This window comes from Phocoena sinus, chromosome 8 (assembly GCF_008692025.1).
Source record: "Phocoena sinus isolate mPhoSin1 chromosome 8, mPhoSin1.pri, whole genome shotgun sequence".
NCBI classification, from domain to species: domain Eukaryota; kingdom Metazoa; phylum Chordata; class Mammalia; order Artiodactyla; family Phocoenidae; genus Phocoena; species Phocoena sinus.
In genome coordinates, this window is record NC_045770.1 from 71,576,140 (window position 1) to 71,589,539 (window position 13,400).

Sequence of the window (13,400 nt, forward strand, 5' to 3'; positions counted from 1 at the left end):
GGGAGGCTGGCAGCCCTGACACCCAGAGCGCCCCTGCCCGGGAGAAGCGGGAAGCTACGGGAAGCATTTGAAGGACCCTGGCCCTGGATCCTGCACTGTTCCAGAGGGGTGGGCATCTGTGGCTGGCAGGGGCACCTGCTGACATCTAGGTGGTCTGGGCAGCCTTGCTGAAGGTCTCATTGCCCACAGCTTCAGGTCTTTTAGGCCCTTTCTCAGCTCCTCCAAGTGCCCACCTGAGGCCAGGTCCAGGCTCTGGGGGTGAAGCCCAGCTTTTCTCCACCCAGTGCTCTGACCCCAAAGAAGGACAATACTGCTCAAGAGGCTCCCTGGGGAGACCAGTCACAACATGATGGGCATGGGGAAGGGACATCAGGCACCCAGAGGCAAAGGACGGCTGTCTGTGCTTGCCCAGCACCTGCACTGTTCTTAATGTAATGCTTATCTAGAAGGTGAGGCTCCCCCCAGAACCTAGCCAGGGGAGGAGGAGGGGGACGCTCAGCTCTGGGGACCTGGGTGGTGGGAGCTGTGGGAACAATATCCCTAACAATATGCCCTTCTCACCAAGCGAGGTGCTGAGAAGGGAGAAGGGGAAGCAGAGTCGGAAAAGCACTGTCTTCCCAGGACTCACACACAGAGAGCAGGAGCCCGGGGTCCATGGATTGAGGGGCCAGGCATGCTAAGCCTGAGGGCAGCAAAGCCTCAGTTAGTCCCCACGGGAAGGTGGGAGCAAAGGGGAAGCCCTGTGATAGGTGCCCATGCAGCCTTGCTGGACTGAGTGGAGTCACCCACAAGCATACAGTCACCTGGGCCACACCAAGTGTCCCCTGGGGCCTGTGGTTGGCATCATGGGGAGGTCACCGCCTCCTCTATGCCCAGCATGCAGCAACCAAGCTCTGGGCTCAAGACGGGGGCCAGATATCAGCAGACGGATCCCTGGGCATCTGCCTGCCCTGCCTCCTCACTCGCCTTCATCTCCCGGGCTCAACCCCGAAAAGCCTGGGGGTCTCCAGCCTGGCCCAGCTCTGAGGCCACCCCCAGGTTGGTGTGTGGGTGTCAGGGCAGCAGACAGAGGAAGGGATGCAGCAAATCCACGGGCAAGGGGAGTCATTAGGCAGGATGTGGAGTCAATTCTCTTTCATGGAGAGAACCCTGCCTATCCCTGGCTGTGTCTTCTGGAAAAGTGAGCAGGGCTGGCTATGGGCCTCCCTCTCTCCTTCCCTCTGAGAATCTGCTCTCAGCGACAGGCCGGATGGCGAGGACTTGTGTCTTATGTGAATTTAGATTAGAGACCTATAAGCCACTATCGTGGGTTGGCCCTTGAAGAGGGAGTCCAGCCCTTCGTCCAACAGATGGAGACACTGGGACCCAGAGAGGTGACATGCTCAAGTCACCCCGTCAGTGGGCAGTGAGGTGAACGTCTGACTCCCAGTCTGGGCCCTTGGATTCCTCACCTTCCTGCCTCTCTCTCCTCGAGACCTATTTGTGCCTTGAATAACAAAACCCTTAAATGTCTATTTCATCCTGAGAGGCAGGATGGCGTAGGACTTAGGAGCCCAACTATGGAGGCTGACCTCCTGGGTCAAATTCAAATCCAGGGTCTGACATTAGCTGTGCCATCAAGGGCATGATTCCTAATCTCTCTGAATTGGTTTCTCATCTATAAAATGGGGGTGGTAAAAGCACTTACCTCCTAGGTTCTGGTAAAGATTAAAAGAATTAAAGTACATAAAGTATTTAGAAACAGTGCTTGTCCAGAAGGGAGTGTCATGATATACTTAAAGTGATGAAACGGAAGAACCTACAACCAAGATTACTCTACCCAGCAAGGATCTCATTCAGATTTGATGGAGAAATCAAAAGCTTTACAGACAAGCAAAAGCTAAGAGAATTCACCACCAAAAACCAGCTCTACAACAAATGCTAAAGGAACTTCTCTAAATGGGAAACACAAGAGAAGAAAAGGACCTACAAAAACAAACCCAAAACAATTAAGAAAATGGTTATAGGAACATACATATAGATAATTACCTTAAACGTGAATGGATTAAATGCTCCAACCAAAAGACACAGACTGGCTGAATGGATACAAAAACAAGACCCATATATATGCTGTCTACAAGAGACCCACTTCAGACCTAGGGACACATACAGACTGAAAGTGAGGGGATGGAAAAAGATATTCCATGCAACTGGAAATCAAAAGAAAGCTGGAGTAGCAATACTCATATCAGATAAAATACTTTAAAATAAAGAATGTTATAAGAGACAAGGAAGGACACTATATAATGATCAAGGGACCAATCCAAGAAGAACATATAACAATTATAAATATATATGCACCCAACATAGGAGCACCTCAATACATAAGGCAACTGCTAACAGCTCTAAAAGAGGAAATTGACAGTAACACAATAATAGTGGGGGACTTTAACACCTCACTTACACCAATGGACAGATCATCCAAAATGAAAATAAATAAGGAAACAGAAGCTTTAAATGACACAACAGACCAGATAGATTTAATTGATATTTATAGGACATTCCATCCAAAAACAGCAGATTACACTTTCTTCTCAAGTCCGCAGGGAACATTCTCCAGGATTGATCACATCTTGAGTCACAAATCAAGCCTCAGTAAATTTAAGAAAACTGAAATCATATCAAGCATCTTTTCTGGCCACAATACTCTGGGATTAGAAATGAATTACAGGGAAAAAAAAGGTAAAAAACACAAATGCATGGAGGCTAAACAGTACGTTACTAAATAACCAAGAGATCACTGAAGAAATCAAAGAGGAAATCAAAAAAAATCTAGAGACAAATGACAATGAAAACACGATGATCCAACACCTATGGGATGCAGCAAAAGCAGTTCTAAGAGGGAAGTTTATAGCTATACAAGCCTACCTCAAGAAACAAGAAAAATCTCAAGTAAACAATCTAACCTTACACCTAAAGGAACTAGAGAAAGAAGAACAAACAAAACCCAAAGTTAGCAGAAGGAAAGAAATAAAGATCAGAGCAGAAATAAATGAAATAGAAACAAAGAAAACAATAGCAAAGATCAATAAAACTAAAAGCTGGTTCTTTGAGAAGATAAACAAAATTGATAAACCATTAGCCAGACTCATCAAGGAAAAGAGGGAGAGGACTCAAATCAATAAAATTAGAAATGAAAAAGGAGAAGTTACAACAGACACCGCAGAAATACAAAGCATCCTAAGAGACTACTACAAACAACTCTATTCCAACAAAATGGGCAACCTGGAAGAAATGGACAAATTCTTAGAAAGGTATAACCGTCCAAGACTGAGCCAGGAAGAAATTGAAAACATGAACAGACCAATCACAAGTAATGAAATTGAAACTGTGATTAAAAATCTTCCAACAAAAAAAAAAAAAAAAAAAAAAATCTTCCAACAAACAAAAGTCCAGGACCAGATGGCTTCACAGGTGAATTCTATCAAACATTTAGAGAAGAGCTAACACCATCCTTCTCAAACTCTTCCAAATAACTGCAGAGGAAGGAACACTCCCAAACTCATTCTATGAGGCCACCATCACCCTGATAACCACAACCAGACAAAGATATTGTAAAAAAAGAAAATTACAGACCAGTATCACTGATGAATATAGATGCAAAAATCCTCAACAAAAAACTAGCAAACAGAATCCAACAACACATTAAAAGGATCATACACCGTGATCAAGTGGAGTTTATCCCAGGGATGCAAGGATTCTTCAATATACACAAATCAATCAATGTGATAAAACATATTAACAAATTGAAGAATAAAAACCATATGATCATCTCAATAGATGCAGAAAAAGCTTTTGACAAAATTCAACACCCATTTATGATAAAAACTCTCCAGAAAGTGGGCATAGAGGGAAACTACCTCAACATAATAAAGGCCATATATGACAAACCCACAGCAAACATCATTCTCAATGGTGAAAAACTGAAAGCATGTCCTCTAAGATCAGGAACAAGAGAAGGACATCCACTCTCACCACTATTATTCAACATAGTTTTGGAAGTCCTAGCCATGGCAATCAGAGAAGAAAAAGAAATAAAAGAAATACAAATTGGAAAAGAAGAAGTAAAACTGTCACTGTTTGCAGATGACATGATACTACACATAGAGAATCCTAAAAATGCCACCAGAAAACTACTAGAGCTAATCAATGAATTTGGTAAAGTTGCAGGTTACAAAATGAATGCACAGAAGTCTCTTGCATTCCTATACACTAATGATGAAAAATCTGAAAGAGAAATTAAGGAAACACTCCCATTTACCATTGCAACAAAAAGAATAAAATACCTAGGAAGAAACCTACCTAGGGAGACAAAAGACCTGCATGCAGAAAACTATAAGACACTGATGAAAGTAAAGATGATACCAGCAGATGGAGAGATATACCATGTTCTTGGATTGGAAGAATCAATATTGTGAAAATGACTATACGATCCAAAGCAATCTACAGATTCAATGCAATCCTTATCAAATTACCAATGGCATTTTTTACAGAACTAGAACAAAAAATCTTAAAATTTGTATGAAGACACAGAAGACCCCGAATAGCCAAAGCAGTCTTGAGAGAAAAATACTGAGCTGTAGGAATCAGACTCCCTGACTTCAGACTATACTATAAAGCTACAGTAATCAAGACAATATGGTACTGGTGCAAAAACAGAAACATAGATCAATGGAAAAAGATAGAAAGCCCAGAGATAAACCCACGCACCTATGGTCAACTAATCTATGACACAGGAGGCAAGGATATACAATGGAGAAAAGACAGTCTCTTAATAAGTGGTGCTGGGAAAACTGGATAGCTACATGTAAAAGAATGAAATTAGAACATTCCCTAACACCATACACAAAAATAAACTCAAAATGGATTAAGGACCTAAATGTAAGACCAGACACTATAAAACTTTTAGAGGAAAACATTGGAAGAACACCCTTTGACATAAATCACAGCAAGATCTTTTTTGATCCACCTCCTAGAGTAATGGAAATAAAACCAAAAATAAACAAATGGGACCTAATGAAACTTAAAAGCTTTTGCACAGCCAAGGAAACCATAAACAAGATGAAAAGACAACCCTCAGAATGGGAGAAAATATTTGCAAGCGAATCAACAAAGGATTAATCTCCAAAATATATAAACAGCTCATGCAGCTCAATATTAAAGAAACAAACAACCCAATCCAAAAATGGGCAGAAGACCTAAATAGACATTTCTCCAAAGAAGATATACAGATGGCCAAAAAGCACATGAAAAGCTGCTCAACATCACTAATTATTAGAGAAATGCAAATCAAAACAACAATGAGGTATCACCTCACACCAGTTAGAATGGGCATCATCAGAAAATCTACAAACAACAAATGCTGGAGAGGATATGGAGAAAAGGGAACCCTCTTGCACTGTTGGTGGGAATGTAAATTAATACAGCCCCTATGGAGAACAGTATGGAGGTTCCTTAAAAAACTAAAAATAGAATTACCATGTGATCCAGCAATCCCACTACTGGTCATATACCCAGAGAAAACCATAATTCAAAAAGACACATGCACCCCAATGTTCACTGCAGCACTATTTACAATAGCCAGGTCATGGAAGCAATCTAAATGCCCATCGACAGAGGAATGGATAAAGAAGTTGTGGTACGTATATACAATGGAATATTACTCAGCCATAAAAAGAAACGAAATTGAGTCATTTGTTGAAATGTGGATGGATCTAGAGACTGTCATACAGAGTGAAGTAAGTCAGAAAGAGAAAAACAAATATCGTATACTAACACATGTATGTGGAAAAATGGTACAGATGAAGCGGTTTGCAGGGCACAAGTTGAGACACAGATGTAGAGAACAAATGTATGGACACCAAGGGGGGAAAGCCACAGGGGGGTGGGGATGGTGGTGTGCTGAACTGGGTGATTGGGATTGACATGTATACACTGATGTGTATAAAATTGATGACTAATAGGAACCTGCTGTATAAAAAAATAAATAAAATAAAATTCAAAAATTAAAAAAAAATAAGTAAACAAAATTTTAAAATTAGTTTGAAATTTTAGATTCAAAAATAAAAGAAACACTTAAAAAAGAAAAAGAAACAGTGCTTGGCATACCACAGCTAAGTGTCAGCTGTCACCTGTCACTCCTCAGTCCTCGTTGGGGGCAGCTTCCTCTGCAGACCCTCCTATCTCACTGTACAGCTGACACCTCCCCTTTGTTCCCTGACTGCAGTCAAATCAGCCTGTAGTCAGATATTCGGTTATTGGTGAGGATGTTGGCTGCAAGATCTCCATCTTGGGGTCTCTTTCATCAGCAATGAGACAGCCAATCCAATGGCTGGCTCTGAGGATGTAAGCCCCAGGAGGTGGGAGGATAAGTGGCTGCCTGCCTGAATCCACTCATGGACCTGCAAGGACTTCTGTGGGGCCCTGTGCACAGGAGCGCCCCCTGCAGATGGAGGACCTGGGCCACCACTTCCTCCCTGATGGTGGCTTGGGGCCAAGTGTGGTTTGGTGAAGCTATGATCTGCCTTGAGGAGGCAAGACATGGGAAGGGGCAGGGAAACACCTCAGGCAGCCCCTTTTTCTCTCCTAGAGCTGCAGCAACCACCTATCTTGGCCTCTGTGACCCTCTGAGGGGTCCCTCTGCTGCTCCTCTATGAACAAACAGCAGCAAAAGAGGCCAGCCCCCAGGGACCCTGCTGCTTTCTCAGCTTGGCCATGGGGTCTCACAAGCCCAGGATCCCCACCTGATATGAGACACACACACACACACCCAAAACCCCTGGCCACAGGTAACAGGACACAGTTTTGGCCTGAGGCTCCTGGAAGATGGTGCTTGGGGCCACCTCCAAGCTGACAGGCACTCCCAGAGAGGTCAGAGTGGGAGGGGCAGAGGGTGGTGGGGAGGACCACAGACACACGACGGGTATCATTTTACTTGTCGGAACGCTGTCTGATAAACCACCATCCTCTTCAACATCTCCTGTGGCTGCCAGAAAAAAAAAAAGTTCCACGCTGGATGTTACCAATAGGTCTCTTCTGCCCCCTGGTGCCAAACCCTGGGCCTGCCAGCCTGGGGTTGCTTGGCCAACATCCCTCCCCAGACAGACACAGCCTGATTTATGTGAGGGGCCCCTCAACGCCCCCAGATGCATCAGCTACCTAGTCCTAGTCAAGAAGACACCACCCCTTGTCATCAGCCTGAAAACACATTGCGGAGGCATCAGTAGGCTGTCCCAGGAGCGTGAACTTTGCTTTTTGGAGAGCTAAAGCTCAAAAGAAGTATCTGAGCTACTCCACCCTAACACTTGGATAGGGTTTCCTTGAAAGGGGAATATAAACTCTGGCATGACTCCTCCCACTGTGGGTGGGAGGCCTGTCAGGGGCCGGTACCCTTGCAGGGGGTGCACCTGAGTCCCAGCTTGCTCAGCCCTGGGTGACTGGGGGTGGGCAGACCCTCCCCCCGCTCAGGGCCACACCCCACATTCCCAGCCTTAGTGAGGAGTGAGACAGGAAGTGGAGAAGGGAAGTGGATCTGCTTTGGCCAGTTCCCCATCTGAGGGTGATCCACGACAGGCCTTAGGGGCGCAGGCCAGGGCAACTGGAATCCCTGTAGGTTTTGACAAAATGGCAAGTACGTAGGAGTTTGGGCTTCGGAGTCTGAAAGACTGGAGTAAATTGTCAGTCCTGGCTCTGCCTTGGACAACCTACTTAACCTCTCTAAGCTCGGTTTCCTCAAGTGTTAAACAGGGCTAACAATAGGAACCATATTATTACTTCTAGATGGCGCTCTAAGCTGTTTGGTCAAGTGAGAAACAGGCATTTCTCTGGCTGTGGCAACATCCACTTATACCTATGTGGATTCACCTCTTGGCTAATGAGAAGGTGACAAGATGGCATCTCATGTGAGTTTGTATCCCACCTCGCTCTAGAGGCAGTAGCAGCTAGGGGAGACAGTGCATGTCTGCTCCTCCGGAGATGCCCTGGAGGGGACCCAAGGGGCTTACCAGGACCTCGGATTTCACAGCTGGCCTGTAGATGAAGTTGGGCTCCTGGTGGACCATGACAGGTTTGGAGATGGTGGACACGCCAGGGCCTCGTGGAGGCTGTGGGCTTGGGCAAAATGTCTATGGGGTTAGTTTAAAGAGAGACTTTGTGAGGTCATGGCCCAGGTGGCCCAGGCCAACCACAGCACTTTGACACACAGGCAAATTCACACCATGCACTGAGCCAGCCTGGTCAGTTCACCCTGCCGGATGTCCTAGGGACGGGGACAAGAAGTCCATTGGCCACAGTGTGTCCTGAGGCCACAGAAACTATTGGGTGGTCCTGAGGAATCAGGGACTTGAGCCAGAGCCTGCTAGGGGGCGCCAGCGGGCACTGTCAGTCAGAGGATACTTTCAAGGCTCTCTCTCAGTGGCCACGGGTGCCATCCAGCTTCCTCTCTCCCAAAGGAGACAGTTGCAGTTCCCGGACTGCGCATGCAGCATCTGCTGTCCCTGGTGGGTGGGCACAGAGGTGGGGGTTTGGGAGGGAGGACCAGTAAGTGCGGCATCCGGGAGAGCTGATGCAACACGTCTGCTTTGCTCTAACCCACTTGATCATCTTGGGCAAGACAAATCGGGTCACAGCCCTGCCCCAAACCCTTCATGGGTCCGCACTGACCACTAAACTCCTTGGCTCGACCCCCATGGGCTTCTCTACTTTCCTTGGCAGCCTCATCCCTCACTCCTCGCCCTTCTCACACTGCCTAACTGGAGCCTCCAAAATGCCCGGTTTTCTTGCCTTGAGGGTTTTTTACCTGCCCAGGTGTTAGCTTGGGTATCACCACCTTTGGGGACCATTCCTTGAGCTTTTCCTCTCCACCCGCTCCCCTCAACATAGCACCTGTGCTTCCCTCATCTGCCCTGGTAGTGTGGGAGTTTCCTGCTTACTTGTCTGCCCTTCCACCAGACAGTCTCAGACAGGGACTGGGCTGCCTATTTTGTGGTGGTTCTCTAGTGCCCAGCACGGTGTCTGGCATATAGTAGGTGCTCATTAAACATGATACCTGAGTAAACGAATGACTCAGTATTATGGTGGGTGTATGGGGCAGTGCCTGGGAGTACACGTGGCTCTCAAAACCTTCCCCTGGCAGGTGCCTGTGTGGCAGGCACAGGTGCCGACCTGACACAGGTGTTTGTTTCCACCACCTGAGACCTGCTGGCAGCGGGGCTGACTGTGCAGATGTGTGATGGTCCACACGTCCTACTGCAGCACTGATGACCACTCGCCAGTAGCATGCAGGGAGGAGAAGGTTGGGCAGGGTCAGCGGTGCATGGGCCAAAGTGCTGACGCGAGCAGGATGAAGCTAACCAAAACAGCTGACCCCTAGCCCCCGCATCAGGGACAACACTGGCTTTGATGTCACTTAAGAGATTTAGGGTCCAGTTCTTCAGAGGCTCCTTGTGTGGGGAGAGTCTCTTTTAACCTTCTCTCTGCTCTGATCAGGAACTAACAGTGGGAACTTCGTGATGCCTGGGGAAATCCAAGAAAGTTGGACCCTGTTTTTGAATCTTGACCCTGACTCAAAAGGTTGCAGTTTACCTCCGACTTCACGTTTGCAGCTTCACCCAAATTGTCTTGTACCCTGATCTGTCACTGAGCATAAGTAATGTCTATTGAGCACCTCCTATGTGCCTGCCACTCTCCCAAGTATTAACTTAGAATGAATTCATGTATTAACTCATTTGATCCATGTCATAAGTAGGTGCCATCAGCATTCCCATTTTACGGACAAGGATACCTAGGTTCGGGTAGATGAAATAATGCATGCCTAAAGTCATCTAGCCAGTGACTGAGCCAGGATTCAAACCTGGGTAGTTCCTTCCTGTCATCGTTATGTCCCCTGCACCTGCAATGCCCTTCTCCCATCCTCCATGTATCACCATCCCTCAAGGCTCAGCTCTACAGAGGCACCTTCAACTTCCCATTAGAATGAATCCCTCCCACAGCACCTAGCCCGTGCCAATTTTATAGCTGAATCCTGCCTGGTCAGCCACTAATCCTTCAGAGAGCAAAGTCCTGGAGAGCACAGGTGTGCCAATTGCCTCTGTGTCCGCTTCAGCACAGCTTCCCACTCCCACACACGGAAGCACACGGAAGGTGCCCAATTGATTACTGAGTTGAATTTGTTGAGGGAAAGCTGCTGCCCCTCTTGGTGGGGGCCACTCACAAGAAGGATGTGGGCCTCTTTGCCAGGCTAACGCAGCCCCTGCAAACTGCACTGCCTGGGCTCTGGGGCCAGACATCCTTGGAACAGACAGACTTCTCTCTGCCAGGGCTCGGGGCTCAGGACCCCACCGGAAGTCCCTCCGAGTGCCCTGCTGGTAGCTGCAGCCTCGTCAGCACCTGGCACTTTCTTCATTCCCACATTCCTTCCCCCAAGCGCCCCTGAATGCCCTGAGATGCTTATTCTGTACTTCATGCAGGAACTCAAATCCATGCAGGAAAGGTTAATAAAAACAACTGATCGGAAACCACTGACTACCCTCCCCCCAAATCCCCACCCTTCGCTGACATGCGCTGCTGTAGTTCTGACTGGAGTCTTAGCCTCACAGCTACTGGAGCAGAGAAATATTTTGTTTCTCCCTCCAAAGGATCAAAGCTCCATCTCTTCCTTGGGGATCGCCTCTTAGCCTTTGGGTTAAGAACAATTAATGAGAAACACGTCTTTTTGAGAATGATCACTGTTCTCCCTGCTGACATCCAAGAAAAAGATCCCTAATCTTTTAGTAGTAAATTTGGAGCTTTCTAGGAACTATCCATTTTCATTTTTTCTGTAGCTGGAAGCTGGCCAGAAACTTATGGGCATTGTGCTTCAAGCTAACGCAGTTGGCTAGTGCCATAGAAAATGGCACAGTGATGCCCTAATTACTGGACAGTGTTATCCCCTCATTTACAGAGCCTAATACTGCTCCTCTGCTTCCCATCCCCCCTTTCCCCTGTTAAACAGATAATTCATTTCCCATATTCAAGGCTTTCTGAGCTAATATCAAGAAACAACTGGCTGTCATGGAAATAGAGCTCTGGCTCTTCATTAACACAGCCTTGCAAATACTACATTGAATGTTACCAGCCCATACTAGCCAAGTGGAACAAAGAGAGAGCAATCAACACTGATACAATGTTGCTCATCCCAAGTATCACAGGCAATTCACCATACAATACAGCACTTCAAAATCAGCAGAAACCACGCACATGCAGGACATCCACAACATGCAGGCTGGGGAGCTTGTTCTTGGAAAAGGGGGTGGGGGGATGCTTCTTCCCGTCTCCACTCACAGGAACAGAGGAGGACTTGGGAAACAGCAGCCCGGCCCACTCTTCCTGATTCCCAGCATAGCATGCAGAACAGAGGTAGTACCTTTGGGGTGGGTGGGAAGCTCCGTTCAGGGACGGGAGAGCTGGCCGGCTTCCCACTGTGGTTCTTTGCCTCCCAGTCCTCTGCTGCTGGATTGCCTGTCTCCCCAGCGCGGAAGGGGTGGTTGCCTAGTGCCTCTTCCAGTGCCGAGGGCAGTGGGCGGGTAGGAGTGAGGTCTTGCGTAGGAATGGATGGTGGGGGAGGGATGGGAATGGGGGGTGGAGTGCGTTGCACCCAGGGTGAGGATGAGGCACTCACGTGGCCTGATGAGGGAAGGACAGGGGGCGCGGGGACCTTGGGGGGTGGGTTGCAGGGTGGAGGGTGGGGCATCACAGGCAAGGCAGAAGCAGTCTTGGGGGGATAGTGGAACATGTCCAAGGGGATGTCATCCAGGTCAGTGGTGTGGAGGTGCAGCCCACCTGCGAAGCGTCTCAGGGGTGGGACCAGGGGAGACACAGAAGGCAGGGAAGGCGGGAGCCCTGTGGTCATCTGGGGGGTTGCAAGGAAGTTCTGTAACTGCTTAGTGCCCCACTTCACAATACATCGAGTATGATGCTCATCTATTTATTTCTCTTGCTGCTGAAGACCCACCACCCTCAAACCAGAACCATGGGGGTGTCACTTCTCTGCCACCTGGGTGCCCAGCTGATCCCATACGAGGTGGCCAGTAGGGAGTGCCCAAATGCAGGGGAGCCCCAAGTTATGTGGGTGGTAAGAAGGCGACCATATAATCCATTAGATGACCAATTAGATGACCAATAGTCATCTAAACTGGAACACACTTGACAGTGAAAAGGACATCTGAGTAGTTATGCCAGGACAACAGGCCTAACCGGGATCATCTCAGATGAGCTGGGACTTAGTGGTCACTCTGGAGATAATCCCAGAAATACAGATATGCCCCCCTCCTCAAGAGAGGAAGGGGGAGTGGGCTGGTTGGCAGCCCTGGACAGTGAAGCTTGCCAGTGGCCATCTTGCCTCCCGCTGTCCCCAGGGTGGGTCTATGTGGAAAGAAGGGCTCCGTTACCTCTGAAATCTCAGTATCAGCAGAGGAAATCTGCTCAAGGCGCGTCTGACAGAGCCTTTCCACCCAATATTGAATCTTTTCCGATTCCTCAAGGTCTTCCCGCTCTGTCTCCGATACCTGGGACCCAAGACCGGCGCAAAATGGGAGAGGACAGAGGGCACACTTGAGTCACATGTGGGCGGCACACTCAAATCAGTAGAACAGAAGCACTTCTTAAAAAAACCCAGAGAATTGTTGGGTGTGTCAATTACCTAGAAAAAGCCCCAGGCTTGTTCCACCTGGCCCCAGAGGAGGTGGAGATAAGGGGGAGGGGGTGTTAGGGTGTTGGGCTAGCTAACGGCAGGTGTAGACAAAATCCGAGAAGGAGCTCGTGCATTGTGTGGGATTAGCTGGCCCCTAGGATCCCCACCAACCCTGAGGCTCTTATGATTCTCCAAGTATGGTCCTTTTATAGGCTCTCAGCACCTCCCAAGAGTTCAACTGTACTCTTTTTCATCTCCCCTCCAGGCCACCTCGTCCTCAGGAGCACAAGCTCAATTTTATCTTTAATCTTTTAGCTAATTTGCTCCTAATGAGAGATCTAATGCACTTCACATTTTTCAGGACTTCTCTGGATTTGTAATCTAATCAGTTTGGCATTCTGATTCATGGAAGCATTAAAGAGAAGCAAAACCAGTTAATATCTCCAACAGCTAGGGAGTTACCTAGGAAATAGCAATTACTTACGCTGGAAGACTACTTTTGACATGTCTTGAAGGGGACAGCCTTAGATATATTCCGGGGTTGAAGAGGTCTAGAGGTTTCAGACACATCTCATGTTGATGGGAGCAGCCTCAAACTCACAGCCTGATTAATTGGGGGATAACCTCAGACCCCCCACCTGCCTAAATGGGTTAGCTTCAGACCCATACCCTCAGACACAAGGCAGATAGGGGA

The 13,400-nt window shown here is 47.6% G+C and overlaps 1 protein-coding gene across 1 annotated transcript in view; it reads right to left on the reverse strand.

Moving 5' to 3' along the window:
• Window positions 1-13,400, reverse strand: part of USH1C (USH1 protein network component harmonin) — a 52,559-nt gene that overhangs the window by 8,388 nt on the left and 30,771 nt on the right. The gene's annotated exons all lie outside the window — the stretch shown is intronic.